Source organism: Dendropsophus ebraccatus, chromosome 10 (assembly GCF_027789765.1).
Source record: "Dendropsophus ebraccatus isolate aDenEbr1 chromosome 10, aDenEbr1.pat, whole genome shotgun sequence".
In the NCBI taxonomy this organism is placed as follows: domain Eukaryota; kingdom Metazoa; phylum Chordata; class Amphibia; order Anura; family Hylidae; genus Dendropsophus; species Dendropsophus ebraccatus.
In genome coordinates this window covers 34,679,962-34,700,790 of record NC_091463.1, presented here as the reverse complement: position 1 = coordinate 34,700,790, position 20,829 = coordinate 34,679,962, and the positions used below count along the sequence as shown (strand labels likewise).

General features: G+C 43.0%; 21 non-coding genes across 21 annotated transcripts; 20 read left to right on the top strand and 1 right to left on the bottom strand.

Annotated features, from left to right (window-relative positions):
• The first annotated feature begins 3,735 nt into the window (after positions 1–3,735).
• Positions 3,736–3,818, top strand: TRNAL-UAA (transfer RNA leucine (anticodon UAA)). The gene has a single exon. It is a non-coding gene; the product is annotated as a tRNA-Leu (tRNA).
• A 2,611-nt stretch (positions 3,819–6,429) lies between these two features.
• Positions 6,430–6,512, top strand: TRNAL-UAA (transfer RNA leucine (anticodon UAA)). The gene has a single exon. It is a non-coding gene; the product is annotated as a tRNA-Leu (tRNA).
• A 1,016-nt stretch (positions 6,513–7,528) lies between these two features.
• TRNAL-UAA (transfer RNA leucine (anticodon UAA)) lies at positions 7,529–7,611 on the top strand. The gene has a single exon. It is a non-coding gene; the product is annotated as a tRNA-Leu (tRNA).
• A 629-nt stretch (positions 7,612–8,240) lies between these two features.
• On the top strand, positions 8,241–8,323 carry TRNAL-UAA (transfer RNA leucine (anticodon UAA)). Its single transcript has one exon. It is a non-coding gene; the product is annotated as a tRNA-Leu (tRNA).
• Positions 8,324–8,950: 627 nt separating this feature from the next.
• TRNAL-UAA (transfer RNA leucine (anticodon UAA)) lies at positions 8,951–9,033 on the top strand. The gene has a single exon. It is a non-coding gene; the product is annotated as a tRNA-Leu (tRNA).
• Positions 9,034–9,450: 417 nt separating this feature from the next.
• TRNAL-UAA (transfer RNA leucine (anticodon UAA)) lies at positions 9,451–9,533 on the bottom strand. The gene has a single exon. It is a non-coding gene; the product is annotated as a tRNA-Leu (tRNA).
• Positions 9,534–10,193: 660 nt separating this feature from the next.
• TRNAL-UAA (transfer RNA leucine (anticodon UAA)) lies at positions 10,194–10,276 on the top strand. Its single transcript has one exon. It is a non-coding gene; the product is annotated as a tRNA-Leu (tRNA).
• Positions 10,277–10,902: 626 nt separating this feature from the next.
• On the top strand, positions 10,903–10,985 carry TRNAL-UAA (transfer RNA leucine (anticodon UAA)). The gene has a single exon. It is a non-coding gene; the product is annotated as a tRNA-Leu (tRNA).
• A 627-nt stretch (positions 10,986–11,612) lies between these two features.
• On the top strand, positions 11,613–11,695 carry TRNAL-UAA (transfer RNA leucine (anticodon UAA)). The gene has a single exon. It is a non-coding gene; the product is annotated as a tRNA-Leu (tRNA).
• A 628-nt stretch (positions 11,696–12,323) lies between these two features.
• TRNAL-UAA (transfer RNA leucine (anticodon UAA)) lies at positions 12,324–12,406 on the top strand. Its single transcript has one exon. It is a non-coding gene; the product is annotated as a tRNA-Leu (tRNA).
• A 627-nt stretch (positions 12,407–13,033) lies between these two features.
• TRNAL-UAA (transfer RNA leucine (anticodon UAA)) lies at positions 13,034–13,116 on the top strand. Its single transcript has one exon. It is a non-coding gene; the product is annotated as a tRNA-Leu (tRNA).
• A 627-nt stretch (positions 13,117–13,743) lies between these two features.
• TRNAL-UAA (transfer RNA leucine (anticodon UAA)) lies at positions 13,744–13,826 on the top strand. Its single transcript has one exon. It is a non-coding gene; the product is annotated as a tRNA-Leu (tRNA).
• Positions 13,827–14,453: 627 nt separating this feature from the next.
• TRNAL-UAA (transfer RNA leucine (anticodon UAA)) lies at positions 14,454–14,536 on the top strand. Its single transcript has one exon. It is a non-coding gene; the product is annotated as a tRNA-Leu (tRNA).
• A 628-nt stretch (positions 14,537–15,164) lies between these two features.
• TRNAL-UAA (transfer RNA leucine (anticodon UAA)) lies at positions 15,165–15,247 on the top strand. The gene has a single exon. It is a non-coding gene; the product is annotated as a tRNA-Leu (tRNA).
• A 627-nt stretch (positions 15,248–15,874) lies between these two features.
• Positions 15,875–15,957, top strand: TRNAL-UAA (transfer RNA leucine (anticodon UAA)). The gene has a single exon. It is a non-coding gene; the product is annotated as a tRNA-Leu (tRNA).
• A 628-nt stretch (positions 15,958–16,585) lies between these two features.
• Positions 16,586–16,668, top strand: TRNAL-UAA (transfer RNA leucine (anticodon UAA)). Its single transcript has one exon. It is a non-coding gene; the product is annotated as a tRNA-Leu (tRNA).
• A 610-nt stretch (positions 16,669–17,278) lies between these two features.
• TRNAL-UAA (transfer RNA leucine (anticodon UAA)) lies at positions 17,279–17,361 on the top strand. The gene has a single exon. It is a non-coding gene; the product is annotated as a tRNA-Leu (tRNA).
• Positions 17,362–17,988: 627 nt separating this feature from the next.
• Positions 17,989–18,071, top strand: TRNAL-UAA (transfer RNA leucine (anticodon UAA)). The gene has a single exon. It is a non-coding gene; the product is annotated as a tRNA-Leu (tRNA).
• A 628-nt stretch (positions 18,072–18,699) lies between these two features.
• On the top strand, positions 18,700–18,782 carry TRNAL-UAA (transfer RNA leucine (anticodon UAA)). The gene has a single exon. It is a non-coding gene; the product is annotated as a tRNA-Leu (tRNA).
• Positions 18,783–19,409: 627 nt separating this feature from the next.
• On the top strand, positions 19,410–19,492 carry TRNAL-UAA (transfer RNA leucine (anticodon UAA)). The gene has a single exon. It is a non-coding gene; the product is annotated as a tRNA-Leu (tRNA).
• A 628-nt stretch (positions 19,493–20,120) lies between these two features.
• On the top strand, positions 20,121–20,203 carry TRNAL-UAA (transfer RNA leucine (anticodon UAA)). Its single transcript has one exon. It is a non-coding gene; the product is annotated as a tRNA-Leu (tRNA).
• Positions 20,204–20,829: the final 626 nt, after the last annotated feature.

The window sequence follows — 20,829 nt, the reverse complement described above, 5'->3', positions numbered from 1 at the left end:
ACAGACTGCCTGTAACTACCCCAAATTGCCTGTAACCACCACAGATTGCTCGCAACCACCCCAGATTTCCCGTCACCACCCCAGATTTTCTGTCACCACCCCAGATTGCCAGTTGCATCCCCAGATAGTCAGTGAACACCACCAGATTGCCCGTCACCTCCCCAGATAGCCAGTAACCACCCCTAGATAGCCAGTAAACACCCCAAGATTGCCCATAACCACCCCATACAGCCAGTAACCACCCCAGATTGCCCGTAACCACCCCAGATTGCCTGTGACCACCCCAGATTGCCTGTGACCACCCCAGATTGACCGTAACCACCCCAGATTGACCGTAACAACCCCAGATTGACCGTAACCACCCCAGATTGGCACAGACTGCTCGTAACCACCCCAGATTGCCCATAACCCCACCAGATTGCCTGCTGCCACCTCAGATAGCCAGTAAACACCCTGAGATTGTCTATTACCACCCCAGATAACCAGTAAACACCCACATATTGCCTGTAACTAAAATGACACTCCTTCTCTTCTGAGCCCTGCTGTGTGCCCATACAGTGGTTTATGCCCACATATGGGGTACCATTGTACTCAGGAGAACCTCCGTTACAAGTTTTGGGGTGCTTTTTCTCCCTTGTTCCTAGTGAAATTGAGAAATTTCAAACTAAACAAACATGTTATTGAAAAAATTCAATTTTTTTCATTTTTACGGTCTAGTTTTGAATACTTTCCTCCAATACCTGTGGGGTCAAAATGGTCACCACACCCCAAGATAAATTCCTTGAGGGGTGTACTTTCCAAAATGGGGTGATTTTGGGGGGGAGGGTTCTATTCTGTAGACATTACAGGGGCACTGCAAACGCACCTGGCGCTCAGAAACTTCTTCAGGAAAATCATGCACTGAAAATGCTTGGCGCTCCCTCCCTACTGAGCCCTGCTGTGTGCCCACACAGTGGTTTATGCCCACATATGGGGTACTGTTCTACTCAGGAGTACCTGCCTTACATATATTGGGGTGAGTTTTCTCCCCTGTTTCTCGTGAAATTGAGAAATTTCTAACTAAACAAACATATTATTGGAAAAATTCTATTTTTTCATTTTTACTGTCTTCTTTTGAATACTTTCCTCTAATACCTGTGGGGTCAAAATGGTCACCTTACCCCAAGATGTATTCTTTGATGGGTGTACTTTCCAAAATGGGGTGACTTTTGGGGGGGTTCTATTCTGCTGACACTACAGGGGCTCTGCAAACGCACCTGGCGCTCAGAAATTTCTTCAGCAAAATCTGAACTGGAAATGCTAATTGGCGCTCCTTCCCTTCTGAGCCCCGCTGTGTGCCCACACAGTGGTTTATGCCCACATATGGGGTATCGTTCTACTCAGGAGTACCTGCCTTACATATATTGGGGTGAGTTTTCTCCCCTGTTCCTCGTTAAATTGAGAAATTTCAAACTAAACAAACATATTATTGGAAAAATTCTATTTTTTCATTTTTACTGTCTTCTTTTGAATACTTTCCTCTAATACCTGTGGGGTCAAAATGGTCACCACACCCCAAGATGTATTCTTTGATTGGTGTACTTTCCAAAATGGGGTGACTTTTGGGGGGGTTCTATTCTGCTGACACTACAGGGGCTCTGCAAACGCACCTGGCGCTCAGAAATTTCTTCAGCAAAATCTGAACTGGAAATGCTAATAGGTGCTCCCTTCCTTCTGAGGCCTGCTGTGTGCCCATACAGTGGTTTACGCCCACATATGGGGTACCGTTCTACTCAGGAGAACCTGCATTACAAAATTTGGGGTGCATTTTCTCTCATGTTTATTATGAAAATGAGATACTTTAATCTTAACAAATATATTATTGGAAAATTTCTATTTTCCATTTTTTTCCGGCCTTATTGTGAATACTTTCCTCCAGCCCCTGTAGGGTTAAAATTCTCATTATACCCCGAGATTAATTCTTTAAGGTGTCTAGTTTCCAAAATGGGGTCACTTATGGGGGTTTCCAGTATACAAGCCTCCTAAATCAACTTAAAAAAAGAACTGGTCCCTAAAGAAATCAGTTTTGGAAATTTCATGAAAATTTGATAATTTGCTGATACATTTCTAAGCCCCGTAACACCCTAAAAAAGTGAAATATGTTTACAAAATGAAGCCAGAATAAAGAGGACATATTGATAATGTGACTTACTAACTAATTTTTGTCATGTGCCTTTTTTTTTTAGAAGCAAAGAATTTCAAAGTTCGTAAAGTGCAAAATTTTCAAATTTTTCATTATATTTTGATGTTTTTCACAAAAAACACACAAGACAGTGACCAAATTTTGCCACTAACATAAAGTACCATATGTTACGAAAAAACAATCTCAGAATCGCTAGCATACGTTAAAGCATCACTGAGCTATAAGCGCATAAAGTGAGACAGGTCAGATTTTGAAAAATGAGCCTGGTCATTAAGGCCCAAACAGGCTTGGTCCCTAAGGGGTTAAAGGGACCAATTTCACTCTTAAAGGGACCCATTTCGCTCTTAAAGGAACCCAGGTCGCTCTTAAAAGGACCCATTTCACTCTTAAAGGGACATATTTCGCTCTTAAAGGGACCCAGGTTGCTCTAAAAGGGACCCATTTCGCTCTTAAAGGGACCCATTTCGCTCTTAAAGGGACCCAGGTCGCTCTTAAAGGGACCCAGGTTGCTCTTAAAGGGACATATTTTGCTCTTAAAGGGATATATTTTGCTCCTAAAGGGACCCAGGTCGCTCTTAAAGGGACTCGGGTCGCTCTTAAAGGGAAACATTTAGAGCGACTTGGGTCTCTTTAAGAGCGGCTTGGGTACCGTCCCTTTAAGAGCGACTTGGGTACCGTCCCTTTAAGAGCGGCTTGGGTACCGTCCCTTTAAGAGCGGCTTGGGTACCGTTCCTTTAAGAGTGACTTGTGTACCGTCCCTGCTACATGGCTGCCTCAGCTCTGCTACTTTACTGACTGAACTCTGCTACTTATAATGGTAAAGATCATTGCTCGGTTACCATGACAATCTTACTCATGTCAGTGAGACAAAATCGTTAAGGACCTTCCATATATTACATCTTCTATTGGCCAATAGTGGACATGTGACTGTGGATGGTGTGATACATTGCCTGACAAGACCTTAGAGTTCCTATTGGCTGCTATATTTCAGCTATTTACATATGTGCTGTGATTGGCATTTAGCGGTTAGAGTGTGGCCACTATTTTCAATGGGCCATTATTTTCTATGGGAAATTCGGGGTGTTTAAACGTAAATTTCTTAAAAACGACAAATCCGATCAAAACGAAAAATAGATAGCACACCTTATACCGCCGAGGGCTTCAAAATGCAGTTTGAACGGAGTCTGTGCGCAAAGCGGTTCGGGCTGTATTGCGCACAGAAAAATGGCTGGAAGAAACGGAAGAAGAAGAAGAATACGGATTACAATATAGTGCTTTTCAAGCACTATAACAAAAAATGCCAACGGGGCAAGCGTGAGAGTCTAATGTTGAGTTCGCGTAGGAGACTGAGTCCTGATTGGTTTTCATGGAGGGAGAGGAAGATGGCCAATGCCTCTTTGACTTTTCATTCTGGAGAACAAAAGATGCTTTATAAGATTGTAAAATAGGAAGAGCTAAAAGAAAAGTACCATCAGCATAAGTGCCCGATTGGCAACTCGACTCATATTGTGTACTTTCACCTACAATTGTATGCACTTTGGCTTTTTTTAAACACCAGGATGGCCGAGTGGTTAAAGTGTTGGACTTAAGATCCAATGAATATGTATCCGCGTGGGTTCAAACCCCGATCCTGGTATGAGTTTTAACCTTGGTGCTCTCCAATGTTTAAAAAAGAGGCGTGGTAATTGGTTAACTTTCAAGACCTTGGTGAAAAGTGGATCACCTGTGTATTACCTTGATTCTGCTCCTTTCCAATATGTTGTTGGAATGAGCTCCTTTTAGCAGTGAGATAAATTTTCTGAACGCCGTCGGCTAATCCATACTGAAGGTTTTTTGCTTTACGCAGCGAAAAGTGTGAGGACGTTAGCGGTGTATTTAAATCACTGGGCCATTTTATTTTTATAGGGGCTCTTGCTCTCCACTCTGCTCTGTACTTTAATGATATTAAAAAATGCCAATGGGGCAAGCGTGAGACTATGATGTGGAGTTCGCGTAGGAGACTGAGTCCTGATTAGTTTTCATAGAGGGAGAGGAAGGTGGAAAGAAGCACAGAGGAGTGCCAGACCGCAGGATTAGCTCGGCTGGCCAACGCCTCTTTGACTTTTCATTCTGGAGAACAAAAGATGCTTTATAAGATTGTAAAATAGGGAGAGCTACAAGAAAAGTACCATCAGCATTAGTGCCCGATTGGCAACTCGACTCATGTCCGAGCACATATTGTGTACTTTCACCTACAATTGTATGCACTTTGGCTTTTTTTAAACACCAGGATGGCCGAGTGGTTAAGGAGTTGGAGCGTAACTGTCATATTTTTTTTTATTCCAGAAATCAGTAGTATAAGCCATTTTAAGAGACTCTTTAATAGGTTTCATCAGCCAAAAAAGCCTCCTTCTGTACTCAAAAAGCAATTTCCCAGCCTCCCCCCCCTGACTTCTTATCTGTGCATTATCAGGCAAAAACGTCTTCATTACAGATAAGCCAGTGAAGACGGGCTCTGCTCTCTCCATTCTATCCTTATGGTGGGGGGAGGGGCTGGGGGAGATAAGGGAGCAGAAAGAGGTGACATGAAGGTCAGCTGTTTGTAGACTGTCGGGGCACCTAAACCGCAGGATTCTGTTGTCAGAAAGGTCAGTGCTTATCTATGAACCTACTGAGAGAAGATTGCAGGGTGTTGTGCTTTGCAGGGCTGCTCTGTGCTCAGTCACTCCTCTCAGCCCCTCCCCTCTCCATAGCCACATAATGGAGACAGAAACCTGCTTCATTTGATGTGAGGGGGGAGGCTGGGAGATTGCTTTTTCAGTACAGAAGCAAACTCTTTTAGTACATAAAACCTATTACAGTTTCTTAAAATCGCTTGTACTGTTGATATTTAATGTTTTCAGAAAAATGACCCTGAAATGACAGTTACGCTTTAAGATCCAATGGATATGTATCAGCGTGGATTCGAACCCCACTCCTGGTATGAGTTTTAACCTTGGTGCTTTCCAATGTTTAAAAAAGAGGCATGGTAATTGGTTAACTTTCAAGACCTTGGTGAAAAGTGGATCACCTGTGTATTACCTTGATTCTGCTCTGATAAGGCCAGATGATGCGATTTTACCTACCTGCACCGTACCTATATGACTACACATATATATACAGGCCTTTGAATTAGAAGCATCAGCACATTAGAGAGTCCCTGATAGGGTTAACGTATAGTTGGGACATTTCTTACCTTGGAAAACTTCTGATATGGACACTAGAAAGAATGTTTTGTCTCAAGAACTATTTCACTCAGAGACATCTTTATCAGCGTTCAAGGCCGTTCTCAGAGGAAAGTTGACTGTCTGTTACAGTGGGAATAATGTGAAAGTATCTTTGCAGAGAATGTATTTTTCTAACCTTTCTAACCTTTTTGAATAATAATAATAATGAATACTAATATAGATGCCATTGCGCATGACTGAATATCTAAATCACTAGCACTGCCTCATCTATGCCTTATTAGCATTTGTTAACACCCTATATTTTATCTGACTATAAAATGTGATTACCATAATAAAACTTGGGCCATTTTATCCAGGCTTATAATCATGATACAATGTCTTATCTGTGTCCGTGATTTATAAGTGACGAATTGGTAATACTGCAGGTTACAACTCTAGATATATTTAAAAACCATCCTGTACCTGGGTTTTTGACTTTTTCTCCATAGAGAGGGGTCAACATCTAAATTTAACCTTAACAGCTCCTTTCCAATATGTTGTTGGAATGAGCTCCTTTTAGCAGTGAGATGAATTTTCTGAACGCCATCGGCTAATCCATACTGAAGGTTTTTTGCTTTACGCAGCGAAAAGCGTGAGGACGTTAGCGGTGTATTTAAGTCACTGGGCCATTTTATTTTTATAGGGGCTCTTGGTCTCCACTCTGCTCTGTACTTTAATGATATTAAAAAATGCCAACGGGGCAAGCGTGAGACTATGATGTGGAGTTCGCGTAGGAGAATGAGTCCTGATTGGTTTTCATAGAGGGAGAGGAAGGTGGAAAGAAGCACAGAGGAGTGCCAGACTGCAGGACTAGCTCGGCTGGCCAACGCCTCTTTGACTTTTCATTCTGGAGAACAAAATATGCTTTATAAGATTGTAAAATAGGGAGAGCTACAAGAAAAGTACCATCAGCATTAGTGCCCGATTGGCAACTCGACTCATGTCCGAGCACATATTGTGTACTTTCACCTACAATTGTATGCACTTTAGCTTTTTTTAAACACCAGGATGGCCGAGTGGTTAAGGCGTTGGACTTAAGATCCAATGGATAAGTATCCGCGTGGGTTTGAACCCCACTCCTGGTATGAGTTTTAACCTTGGTGCTCTCCAATGTTTAAAAAAGAGGCGTGGTAATCGGTTAACTTTCAAGACCTTGTTGAAAAGTGGATCACCTGTGTATTACCTTGATTCTGCTCCTTTCCAATATGTTGTTGGAATGAGCTCCTTTTAGCAGTGAGATGAATTTTCTGAACGCCATCGGCTAATCCATACTGAAGGTTTTTTGCTTTACGCAGCGTAAAGCGTGAGGACGTTAGCGGTGTATTTAAATAACTGGGCCAATTTTTTTTTATAGGGGCTCTTGCTCTCCACTCTGCTCTGTACTTTAATGATATTAAAAAATGCCAACGGGGCAAGCGTGAGACTATATCCAATGGATAAGTATCCGCGTGGGTTCAAACCCCACTCCTGGTATGAGTTTTAACCGTGGTGCTCTCCAATGTTTAAAAAAGAGGCGTGGTAATCGGTTAACTTTTAAGACCTTGTTGAAAAGTGGATCACCTGTGTATTACCTTGATTCTGCTCCTTTCCAATATGTTGTTGGAATGAGCTCCTTTTAGCAGTGAGATGAATTTTCTGAACGCCATCAGCTAATCCATACTGAAGGTTTTTTGCTTTACGCAGCGTAAAGCGTGAGGACGTTAGCGGTGTATTTAAATAACTGGGCCATTTTTTTTTTATAGGGGCTCTTGGTCTCCACTCTGCTCTGTACTTTAATGATATTAAAAAATGCCAACGGGGCAAGCGTGAGACTATGATGTGGAGTTCGCGTAGGAGACTGAGTCCTGATTGGTTTTCATAGAGGGAGAGGAAGGTGGAAAGAAGCACAGAGGAGTGCCAGACCGCAGGACTAGCTCGGCTGGCCAACGCCTCTTTGACTTTTTATTCTGGAGAACAAAATATGCTTTATAAGATTGTAAAATAGGGAGAGCTACAAGAAAAGTACCATCAGCATTAGTGCCCGATTGGCAACTCGACTCATGGCCGAGCACATATTGTGTACTTTCACCTACAATTGTATGCACTTTAGTTTTTTTTTAACACCAGGATGGCTGAGTGGTTAAGGCGTTGGACTTAAGATCCAATGGATAAGTATCCGCGTGGGTTCGAACCCCACTCCTGGTATGAGTTTTAACCTTGGTGCTCTCCAATGTTTAAAAAAGAGGCGTGGTAATCGGTTAACTTTCAAGACCTTGTTGAAAAGTGGATCACCTGTGTATTACCTTGATTCTTCTCCTTTCCAATATGTTGTTGGAATGAGCTCCTTTTAGCAGTGAGATGAATTTTCTGAACGCCATCGGCTAATCCATACTGAAGGTTTTTTGCTTTACGCAGCATAAAGCGTGAGGACGTTAGCGGTGTATTTAAATAACTGGCCCATTTTTTTTTTATAGGGGCTCTTGGTCTCCACTCTGCTCTGTACTTTAATGATATTAAAAAATGCCAACGGGGCAAGCGTGAGACTATCATGTGAAGTTCACGTAGGAGACTGAGTCCTGATTGGTTTTCATAGAGGGAGAGGAAGGTGGAAAGAAGCACAGAGGAGTGCCAGACCGCAGGACTAGCTCGGCTGGCCAACGCCTCTTTGACTTTTCATTCTGGAGAACAAAATATGCTTTATAAGATTGTAAAATAGGGAGAGCTACAAGAAAAGTACCATCAGCATTAGTGCCCGATTGGCAACTCGACTCATGGCCGAGCACATATTGTGTACTTTCACCTACAATTGTATGCACTTTAGTTTTTTTTTTAACACCAGGATGGCCGAGTGGTTAAGGCGTTGGACTTAAGATCCAATGGATAAGTATCCGCGTGGGTTCGAACCCCACTCCTGGTATGAGTTTTAACCTTGGTGCTCTCCAATGTTTAAAAAAGAGGCGTGGTAATCGGTTAACTTTCAAGACCTTGTTGAAAAGTGGATCACCTGTGTATTACCTTGATTCTTCTCCTTTCCAATATGTTGTTGGAATGAGCTCCTTTTAGCAGTGAGATGAATTTTCTGAACGCCATCGGCTAATCCATACTGAAGGTTTTTTGCTTTACGCAGCGTAAAGCGTGAGGACGTTAGCGGTGTATTTAAATAACTGGGCCATTTTTTTTTATAGGGGCTCTTGCTCTCCACTCTGCTCTGTACTTTAATGATATTAAAAAATGCCAACGGGGCAAGCGTGAGACTATCATGTGAAGTTCACGTAGGAGACTGAGTCCTGATTGGTTTTCATAGAGGGAGAGGAAGGTGGAAAGAAGCACAGAGGAGTGCCAGACCGCAGGACTAGCTCGGCTGGCCAACGCCTCTTTGACTTTTCATTCTGGAGAACAAAAGATGCTTTATAAGATTGTAAAATAGGGAGAGCTACAAGAAAAGTACCATCAGCATTAGTGCCCGATTGGCAACTCGACTCATGTCCGAGCACATATTGTGTACTTTCACCCACAATTGTATGCACTCTGGCTTGTTTTAAACACCAGGATGGCCGAGTGGTTAAGGCGTTGGACTTAAGATCCAATGGATAAGTATCCGCGTGGGTTCGAACCCCACTCCTGGTATGAGTTTTAACCTTGGTGCTCTCCAATGTTTAAAAAAGAGGCGTGGTAATCGGTTAACTTTCAAGACCTTGTTGAAAAGTGGATCACCTGTGTATTACCTTGATTCTTCTCCTTTCCAATATGTTGTTGGAATGAGCTCCTTTTAGCAGTGAGATGAATTTTCTGAACGCCATCGGCTAATCCATACTGAAGGATTTTTGCTTTACGCTGCGTAAAGCAAAAAACCTTCAGTATGGATTAGCCGATGGCGTTCAGAAAATTCATCTCACTGCTAAAAGGAGCTCATTCCAACAACATATTGGAAAGGAGAAGAATCAAGGTAATACACAGGTGATCCACTTTTCAACAAGGTCTTGAAAGTTAACCGATTACCACGCCTCTTTTTTAAACATTGGAGAGCACCAAGGTTAAAACTCATACCAGGAGTGGGGTTCGAACCCACGCGGATACTTATCCATTGGATCTTAAGTCCAACGCCTTAACCACTCGGCCATCCCGGTGTTTAAAACAAGCAAGAGTGCATACAATTGTGGGTGAAAGTACACAATATGTGCTCGGACATGAGTCGAGTTGCCAATCGGGCACTAATGCTGATGGTACTTTTCTTGTAGCTCTCCCTATTTTACAATCTTATAAAGCATATTTTGTTCTCCAGAATGAAAAGTCAAAGAGGCGTTGGCCAGCCGAGCTAGTCCTGCGGTCTGGCACTCCTCTGTGCTTCTTTCCACCTTCCTCTCCCTCACGTAAAGCGTGAGAACGTTAGCGGTGTATTTAAATAACTGGGCCATTTTTTTTTTATAGGGGCTCTTGCTCTCCACTCTGCTCTGTACTTTAATGATATTAAAAAATGCCAACGGGGCAAGCGTGAGACTATCATGTGAAGTTCACGTAGGAGACTGAGTCCTGATTGAATTTCATAGAGGGAGAGGAAGGTGGAAAGAAGCACAGAGGAGTGCCAGACCGTAGGACTAGCTCGGCTGGCCAACGCCTCTTTGACTTTTCATTCTGGAGAACAAAATATGCTTTATAAGATTGTAAAATAGGGAGAGCTACAAGAAAAGTACTATCAGCATTAGTGCCCGATTGGCAACTCGACTCATGTCCGAGCACATATTGTGTACTTTCACCCACAATTGTATGCACTCTGGCTTGTTTTAAACACCAGGATGGCCGAGTGGTTAAGGCGTTGGACTTAAGATCCAATGGATAAGTATCCGCGTGGGTTCGAACCCCACTCCTGGTATGAGTTTTAACCTTGGTGCTCTCCAATGTTTAAAAAAGAGGCGTGGTAATCGGTTAACTTTCAAGACCTTGTTGAAAAGTGGATCACCTGTGTATTACCTTGATTCTGCTCCTTTCCAATATGTTGTTGGAATGAGCTCCTTTTAGCAGTGAGATGAATTTTCTGAACGCCATCGGCTAATCCATACTGAAGGTTTTTTGCTTTACGCAGCGTAAAGCGTGAGGACGTTAGCGGTGTATTTAAATAACTGGGCCATTTTTTTTTATAGGGGCTCTTGCTCTCCACTCTGCTCTGTACTTTAATGATATTAAAAAATGCCAACGGGGCAAGCGTGAGACTATGATGTGAAGTTCGCGTAGGAGACTGAGTCCTGTTGGGTTTTCATAGAGGGAGAGGAAGGTGGAAAGAAGCACAGAGGAGTGCCAGACCGCAGGACTAGCTCGGCTGGCCAACGCCTCTTTGACTTTTCATTCTGGAGAACAAAATATGCTTTAGAAGATTGTAAAATAGGGAGAGCTACAAGAAAAGTACCATCAGCATTAGTGCCCGATTGGCAACTCGACTCATGTCCGAGCACATATTGTGTACTTTCACCGACAATTGTATGCACTTTAGCTTTTTTAAACACCAGGATGGCCGAGTGGTTAAGGCGTTGGACTTAAGATCCAATGGATAAGTATCCGCGTGGGTTCGAACCCCACTCCTGGTAAGAGTTTTAACCTTGGTGCTCTCCAATGTTTAAAAAAGAGGCGTGGTAATCGGTTAACTTTCAAGACCTTGTTGAAAAGTGGATCACCTGTGTATTACCTTGATTCTTCTCCTTTCCAATATGTTGTTGGAATGAGCTCCTTTTAGCAGTGAGATGAATTTTCTGAACGCCATCGGCTAATCCATACTGAAGTTTTTTTGCTTTACGCAGCGTAAAGCGTGAGGACGTTAGCGGTGTATTTAAATAACTGGGCCATTTTTTTTTATAGGGGCTCTTGCTCTCCACTCTGCTCTGTACTTTAATGATATTAAAAAATGCCAACGGGGCAAGCGTGAGACTATCATGTGAAGTTCACGTAGGAGACTGAGTCCTGATTGAATTTCATAGAGGGAGAGGAAGGTGGAAAGAAGCACAGAGGAGTGCCAGACCGTAGGACTAGCTCGGCTGGCCAACGCCTCTTTGACTTTTCATTCTGGAGAACAAAATATGCTTTATAAGATTGTAAAATAGGGAGAGCTACAAGAAAAGTACCATCAGCATTAGTGCCCGATTGGCAACTCGACTCATGGCCGAGCACATATTGTGTACTTTCACCCACAATTGTATGCACTCTGGCTTGTTTTAAACACCAGGATGGCCGAGTGGTTAAGGCGTTGGACTTAAGATCCAATGGATAAGTATCCGCGTGGGTTCGAACCCCACTCCTGGTATGAGTTTTAACCTTGGTGCTCTCCAATGTTTAAAAAAGAGGCGTGGTAATCGGTTAACTTTCAAGACCTTGTTGAAAAGTGGATCACCTGTGTATTACCTTGATTCTGCTCCTTTCCAATATGTTGTTGGAATGAGCTCCTTTTAGCAGTGAGATGAATTTTCTGAACGCCATCGGCTAATCCATACTGAAGGATTTTTGCTTTACGCAGCGTAAAGCGTGAGAACGTTAGCGGTGTATTTAAATAACTGGGCCATTTATTTTTTATAGGGGCTCTTGCTCTCCACTCTGCTCTGTACTTTAATGATATTAAAAAATGCCAACGGGGCAAGCGTGAGACTATCATGTGAAGTTCACGTAGGAGACTGAGTCCTGATTGAATTTCATAGAGGGAGAGGAAGGTGGAAAGAAGCACAGAGGAGTGCCAGACCGTAGGACTAGCTCGGCTGGCCAACGCCTCTTTGACTTTTCATTCTGGAGAACAAAATATGCTTTATAAGATTGTAAAATAGGGAGAGCTACAAGAAAAGTACCATCAGCATTAGTGCCCGATTGGCAACTCGACTCATGTCCGAGCACATATTGTGTACTTTCACCCACAATTGTATGCACTCTGGCTTGTTTTAAACACCAGGATGGCCGAGTGGTTAAGGCGTTGGACTTAAGATCCAATGGATAAGTATCCGCGTGGGTTCGAACCCCACTCCTGGTATGAGTTTTAACCTTGGTGCTCTCCAATGTTTAAAAAAGAGGCGTGGTAATTGGTTAACTTTCAAGACCTTGTTGAAAAGTGGATCACCTGTGTATTACCTTGATTCTTTTCCTTTCCAATATGTTGTTGGAATGAGCTCCTTTTAGCAGTGAGATGAATTTTCTGAACGCCATCGGCTAATCCATACTGAAGTTTTTTTGCTTTACGCAGCGTAAAGCGTGAGGACGTTAGCGGTGTATTTAAATAACTGGGCCATTTTTTTTTATAGGGGCTCTTGCTCTCCACTCTGCTCTGTACCTTAATGATATTAAAAAATGCCAACGGGGCAAGCGTGAGACTATCATGTGAAGTTCACGTAGGAGACTGAGTCCTGATTGAATTTCATAGAGGGAGAGGAAGGTGGAAAGAAGCACAGAGGAGTGCCAGACCGTAGGACTAGCTCGGCTGGCCAACGCCTCTTTGACTTTTCATTCTGGAGAACAAAATATGCTTTATAAGATTGTAAAATAGGGAGAGCTACAAGAAAAGTACCATCAGCATTAGTGCCCGATTGGCAACTCGACTCATGTCCGAGCACATATTGTGTACTTTCACCGACAATTGTATGCACTTTAGCTTGTTTTAAACACCAGGATGGCCGAGTGGTTAAGGCGTTGGACTTAAGATCCAATGGATAAGTATCCGCGTGGGTTCGAACCCCACTCCTGGTATGAGTTTTAACCTTGGTGCTCTCCAATGTTTAAAAAAGAGGCGTGGTAATCGGTTAACTTTCAAGACCTTGTTGAAAAGTGGATCACCTGTGTATTACCTTGATTCTTCTCCTTTCCAATATGTTGTTGGAATGAGCTCCTTTTAGCAGTGAGATGAATTTTCTGAACGCCATCGGCTAATCCATACTGAAGTTTTTTTGCTTTACGCAGCGTAAAGCGTGAGGACGTTAGCGGTGTATTTAAATAACTGGGCCATTTTTTTTTATAGGGGCTCTTGCTCTCCACTCTGCTCTGTACTTTAATGATATTAAAAAATGCCAACGGGGCAAGCGTGAGACTATCATGTGAAGTTCACGTAGAAGACTGAGTCCTGATTGGTTTTCATAGAGGGAGAGGAAGGTGGAAAGAAGCACAGAGGAGTGCCAGACCGCAGGACTAGCTCGGCTGGCCAACGCCTCTTTGACTTTTCATTCTGGAGAACAAAATATGCTTTATAAGATTGTAAAATAGGGAGAGCTACAAGAAAAGTACCATCATCATTAGTGCCTGATTGGCAACTCGACTCATGTCCGAGCACATATTGTGTACTTTCACCCACAATTGTATGCACTCTTGCTTGTTTTAAACACCGGGATGGCCGAGTGGTTAAGGCGTTGGACTTAAGATCCAATGGATAAGTATCCGCGTGGGTTCGGACCCCACTCCTGGTATGAGTTTTAAACTTGGTGCTCTCCAATGTTTAAAAAAGAGGCGTGGTAATCGGTTAACTTTCAAGACCTTGTTGAAAAGTGGATCACCTGTGTATTACCTTGATTCTGCTCCTTTCCAATATGTTGTTGAAATGAGCTCCTTTTAGCAGTGAGATGAATTTTCTGAACGCCATCGGCTAATCCATACTGAAGGATTTTTGCTTTACGCAGCGTAAAGCGTGAGAACGTTAGCGGTGTATTTAAATAACTGGGCCATTTTTTTTTATAGGGGCTCTTGCTCTCCACTCTGCTCTGTACTTTAATGATATTAAAAAATGCCAACGGGGCAAGCGTGAGACTATCATGTGAAGTTCACGTAGGAGACTGAGTCCTGATTGAATTTCATAGAGGGAGAGGAAGGTGGAAAGAAGCACAGAGGAGTGCCAGACCGTAGGACTAGCTCGGCTGGCCAACGCCTCTTTGACTTTTCATTCTGGAGAACAAAATATGCTTTATAAGATTGTAAAATAGGGAGAGCTACAAGAAAAGTACCATCAGCATTAGTGCCCGATTGGCAACTCGACTCATGTCCGAGCACATATTGTGTACTTTCACCCACAATTGTATGCACTCTGGCTTGTTTTAAACACCAGGATGGCCGAGTGGTTAAGGCGTTGGACTTAAGATCCAATGGATAAGTATCCGCGTGGGTTCGAACCCCACTCCTGGTATGACTTTTAACCTTGGTGCTCTCCAATGTTTAAAAAAGAGGCGTGGTAATCGGTTAACTTTCAAGACCTTGTTGAAAAGTGGATCACCTGTGTATTACCTTGATTCTGCTCCTTTCCAATATGTTGTTGGAATGAGCTCCTTTTAGCAGTGAGATGAATTTTCTGAACGCCATCGGCTAATCCATACTGAAGGATTTTTGCTTTACGCAGCGTAAAGCGTGAGAACGTTAGCGGTGTATTTAAATAACTGGGCCATTTTTTTTTTATAGGGGCTCTTGCTCTCCACTCTGCTCTGTACTTTAATGATATTAAAAAATGCCAACGGGGCAAGCGTGAGACTATCATGTGAAGTTCACGTAGGAGACTGAGTCCTGATTGAATTTCATAGAGGGAGAGGAAGGTGGAAAGAAGCACAGAGGAGTGCCAGACCGTAGGTCTAGCTCGGCTGGCCAACGCCTCTTTGACTTTTCATTCTGGAGAACAAAATATGCTTTATAAGATTGTAAAATAGGGAGAGCTACAAGAAAAGTACCATCAGCATTAGTGCCCGATTGGCAACTCGACTCATGTCCGAGCACATATTGTGTACTTTCACCCACAATTGTATGCACTCTGGCTTGTTTTAAACACCAGAATGGCCGAGTGGTTAAGGCGTTGGACTTAAGATCCAATGGATAAGTATCCGCGTGGGTTCGAACCCCACTCCTGGTATGAGTTTTAACCTTGGTGCTCTCCAATGTTTAAAAAAGAGGCGTGGTAATCGGTTAACTTTCAAGACCTTGTTGAAAAGTGGATCACCTGTGTATTACCTTGATTCTGCTCCTTTCCAATATGTTGTTGGAATGAGCTCCTTTTAGCAGTGAGATGAATTTTCTGAACGCCATCGGCTAATCCATACTGAAGGATTTTTGCTTTACGCAGCGTAAAGCGTGAGAACGTTAGCGGTGTATTTAAATAACTGGGCCATTTTTTTTTATAGGGGCTCTTGCTCTCCACTCTGCTCTGTACTTTAATGATATTAAAAAATGCCAACGGGGCAAGCGTGAGACTATCATGTGAAGTTCACGTAGAAGACTGAGTCCTGATTGGTTTTCATAGAGGGAGAGGAAGGTGGAAAGAAGCACAGAGGAGTGCCAGACCGCAGGACTAGCTCGGCTGGCCAACGCCTCTTTGACTTTTCATTCTGGAGAACAAAATATGCTTTATAAGATTGTAAAATAGGGAGAGCTACAAGAAAAGTACCATCAGCATTAGTGCCCGATTGGCAACTCGACTCATGTCCGAGCACATATTGTGTACTTTCACCCACAATTGTATGCACTCTTGCTTGTTTTAAACACCGGGATGGCCGAGTGGTTAAGGCGTTGGACTTAAGATCCAATGGATAAGTATCCGCGTGGGTTCGAACCCCACTCCTGGTATGAGTTTTAAACTTGGTGCTCTCCAATATTTAAAAAAGAGGCGTGGTAATCGGTTAACTTTCAAGACCTTGTTGAAAAGTGGATCACCTGTGTATTACCTTGATTCTGCTCCTTTCCAATATGTTGTTGGAATGAGCTCCTTTTAGCAGTGAGATGAATTTTCTGAACGCCATCGGCTAATCCATACTGAAGGATTTTTGCTTTACGCAGCGTAAAGCGTGAGAACGTTAGCGGTGTATTTAAATAACTGGGCCATTTTTTTTTTATAGGGGCTCTTGCTCTCCACTCTGCTCTGTACTTTAATGATATTAAAAAATGCCAACGGGGCAAGCGTGAGACTATCATGTGATGTTCACGTAGGAGACTGAGTCCTGATTGGTTTTCATAGAGGGAGAGGAAGGTGGAAAGAAGCACAGAGGAGTGCCAGACCGCAGGACTAGCTCGGCTGGCCAACGCCTCTTTGACTTTTCATTCTGGAGAACAAAATATGCTTTATAAGATTGTAAAATAGGGAGAGCTACAAGAAAAGTACCATCAGCATTAGTGCCCGATTGGCAACTCGACTCATGTCCGAGCACATATTGTGTACTTTCACCGACAATTGTATGCACTTTAGCTTGTTTTAAACACCAGGATGGCCGAGTGGTTAAGGCGTTGGACTTAAGATCCAATGGATAAGTATCCGCGTGGGTTCGAACCCCACTCCTGGTATGAGTTTTAACCTTGGTGCTCTCCAATGTTTAAAAAAGAGGCGTGGTAATCGGTTAACTTTCAAGACCTTGTTGAAAAGTGGATCACCTGTGTATTACCTTGATTCTTCTCCTTTCCAATATGTTGTTGGAATGAGCTCCTTTTAGCAGTGAGATGAATTTTCTGAACGCCATCGGCTAATCCATACTGAAGGTTTTTTGCGTGAGGACGTTAGCGGTGTATTTAAATAACTGGGCCATTTTTTTTTATAGGGGCTCTTGCTCTCCACTCTGCTCTGTACTTTAATGATATTAAAAAATGCCAACGGGGCAAGCGTGAGACTATCATGTGAAGTTCACGTAGAAGACTGAGTCCTGATTGGTTTTCATAGAGGGAGAGGAAGGTGGAAAGAAGCACAGAGGAGTGCCAGACCGCAGGACTAGCTCGGCTGGCCAACGCCTCTTTGACTTTTCATTCTGGAGAACAAAATATGCTTTATAAGATTGTAAAATAGGGAGAGCTACAAGAAAAGTACCATCATCATTAGTGCCCGATTGGCAACTCGACTCATGTCCGAGCACATATTGTGTACTTTCACCCACAATTGTATGCACTCTTGCTTGTTTTAAACACCGGGATGGCCGAGTGGTTAAGGCGTTGGACTTAAGATCCAATGGATAAGTATCCGCGTGGGTTCGAACCCCACTCCTGGTATGAGTTTTAACCTTGGTGCTCTCCAATGTTTAAAAAAGAGGCGTGGTAATCGGTTAACTTTCAAGACCTTGTTGAAAAGTGGATCACCTGTGTATTACCTTGATTCTGCTCCTTTCCAATATGTTGTTGGAATGAGCTCCTTTTAGCAGTGAGATGAATTTTCTGAACGCCATCGGCTAATCCATACTGAAGGTTTTTTGCTTTACGCAGCGTAAAGCGTGAGGACGTTAGCGGTGTATTTAAATAACTGGGCCATTTTTTTTTATAGGGGCTCTTGCTCTCCACTCTGCTCTGTACTTTAATGATATTAAAAAATGCCAACGGGGCAAGCGTGAGACTATCATGTGAAGTTCACGTAGAAGACTGAGTCCTGATTGGTTTTCATAGAGGGAGAGGAAGGTGGAAAGAAGCACAGAGGAGTGCCAGACCGCAGGACTAGCTCGGCTGGCCAACGCCTCTTTGACTTTTCATTCTGGAGAACAAAATATGCTTTATAAGATTGTAAAATAGGGAGAGCTACAAGAAAAGTACCATCAGCATTAGTGCCCGATTGGCAACTCGACTCATGTCCGAGCACATATTGTGTACTTTCACCCACAATTGTATGCACTCTGGCTTGTTTTAAACACCAGGATGGCCGAGTGGTTAAGGCGTTGTACTTAAGATCCAATGGATAAGTATCCGCGTGGGTTCGAACCCCACTCCTGGTATGAGTTTTAACCTTGGTGCTCTCCAATGTTTAAAAAAGAGGCGTGGTAATCGGTTAACTTTCAAGACCTTGTTGAAAAGTGGATCACCTGTGTATTACCTTGATTCTGCTCCTTTCCAATATGTTGTTGGAATGAGCTCTTTTTAGCAGTGAGATGAATTTTCTGAACGCCATCGGCTAATCCATACTGAAGGATTTTTGCTTTACGCAGCGTAAAGCGTGAGAACGTTAGCGGTGTATTTAAATAACTGGGCCATTTTTTTTTTATAGGGGCTCTTGCTCTCCACTCTGCTCTGTACTTTAATGATATTAAAAAATGCCAACGGGGCAAGCGTGAGACTATCATGTGAAGTTCACGTAGGAGACTGAGTCCTGATTGAATTTCATAGAGGGAGAGGAAGGTGGAAAGAAGCACAGAGGAGTGCCAGACCGTAGGTCTAGCTCGGCTGGCCAACGCCTCTTTGACTTTTCATTCTGGAGAACAAAATATGCTTTATAAGATTGTAAAATAGGGAGAGCTACAAGAAAAGTACCATCAGCATTAGTGCCCGATTGGCAACTCGACTCATGTCCGAGCACATATTGTGTACTTTCACCCACAATTGTATGCACTCTGGCTTGTTTTAAACACCAGGATGGCCGAGTGGTTAAGGCGTTGGACTTAAGATCCAATGGATAAGTATCCGCGTGGGTTCGAACCCCACTCCTGGTATGAGTTTTAACCTTGGTGCTCTCCAATGTTTAAAAAAGAGGCGTGGTAATCGGTTAACTTTCAAGACCTTGTTGAAAAGTGGATCACCTGTGTATTACCTTGATTCTGCTCCTTTCCAATATGTTGTTGGAATGAGCTCCTTTTAGCAGTGAGATGAATTTTCTGAACGCCATCGGCTAATCCATACTGAAGGATTTTTGCTTTACGCAGCGTAAAGCGTGAGAACGTTAGCGGTGTATTTAAATAACTGGGCCATTTTTTTTTATAGGGGCTCTTGCTCTCCACTCTGCTCTGTACTTTAATGATATTAAAAAATGCCAACGGGGCAAGCGTGAGACTATCATGTGAAGTTCACGTAGAAGACTGAGTCCTGATTGGTTTTCATAGAGGGAGAGGAAGGTGGAAAGAAGCACAGAGGAGTGCCAGACCGCAGGACTAGCTCGGCTGGCCAACGCCTCTTTGACTTTTCATTCTGGAGAACAAAATATGCTTTATAAGATTGTAAAATAGGGAGAGCTACAAGAAAAGTACCATCAGCATTAGTGCCCGATTGGCAACTCGACTCATGTCCGAGCACATATTGTGTACTTTCACCCACAATTGTATGCACTCTTGCTTGTTTTAAACACCGGGATGGCCGAGTGGTTAAGGCGTTGGACTTAAGATCCAATGGATAAGTATCCGCGTGGGTTCGAACCCCACTCCTGGTATGAGTTTTAACCTTGGTGCTCTCCAATGTTTAAAAAAGAGGCGTGGTAATCGGTTAACTTTCAAGACCTTGTTGAAAAGTGGATCACCTGTGTATTACCTTGATTCTGCTCCTTTCCAATATGTTGTTGGAATGAGCTCCTTTTAGCAGTGAGATGAATTTTCTGAACGCCATCGGCTAATCCATACTGAAGGATTTTTGCTTTACGCAGCGTAAAGCGTGAGAACGTTAGCGGTGTATTTAAATAACTGGGCCATTTTTTTTTTATAGGGGCTCTTGCTCTCCACTCTGCTCTGTACTTTAATGATATTAAAAAATGCCAACGGGGCAAGCGTGAGACTATCATGTGATGTTCACGTAGGAGACTGAGTCCTGATTGAATTTCATAGAGGGAGAGGAAGGTGGAAAGAAGCACAGAGGAGTGCCAGACCGTAGGACTAGCTCGGCTGGCCAACGCCTCTTTGACTTTTCATTCTGGAGAACAAAATATGCTTTATAAGATTGTAAAATAGGGAGAGCTACAAGAAAAGTACTATCAGCATTAGTGCCCGATTGGCAACTCGACTCATGTCCGAGCACATATTGTGTACTTTCACCCACAATTGTATGCACTCTGGCTTGTTTTAAACACCAGGATGGCCGAGTGGTTAAGGCGTTGGAATTAAGATCCAATGGATAAGTATCCGCGTGGGTTCGAACCCCACTCCTGGTAAGAGTTTTAACCTTGGTGCTCTCCAATGTTTAAAAAAGAGGCGTGGTAATCGGTTAACTTTCAAGACCTTGTTGAAAAGTGGATCACCTGTGTATTACCTTGATTCTTCTCCTTTCCAATATGTTGTTGGAATGAGCTCCTTTTAGCAGTGAGATGAATTTTCTGAACGCCATCGGCTAATCCATACTGAAGTTTTTTTGCTTTACGCAGCGTAAAGCGTGAGGACGTTAGCGGTGTATTTAAATAACTGGGCCATTTTTTTTTATAGGGGCTCTTGCTCTCCACTCTGCTCTGTACTTTAATGATATTAAAAAATGCCAACGGGGCAAGCGTGAGACTATCATGTGAAGTTCACGTAGGAGACTGAGTCCTGATTGGTTTTCATAGAGGGAGAGGAAGGTGGAAAGAAGCACAGAGGAGTGCCAGACCGCAGGACTAGCTCGGCTGGCCAACGCCTCTTTGACTTTTCATTCTGGAGAACAAAATATGCTTTATAAGATTGTAAAATAGGGAGAGCTACAAGAAAAGTACCATCAGCATTAGTGCCCGATTGGCAACTCGACTCATGTCCGAGCACATATTGTGTACTTTCACCGACAATTGTATGCACTTTAGCTTGTTTTAAA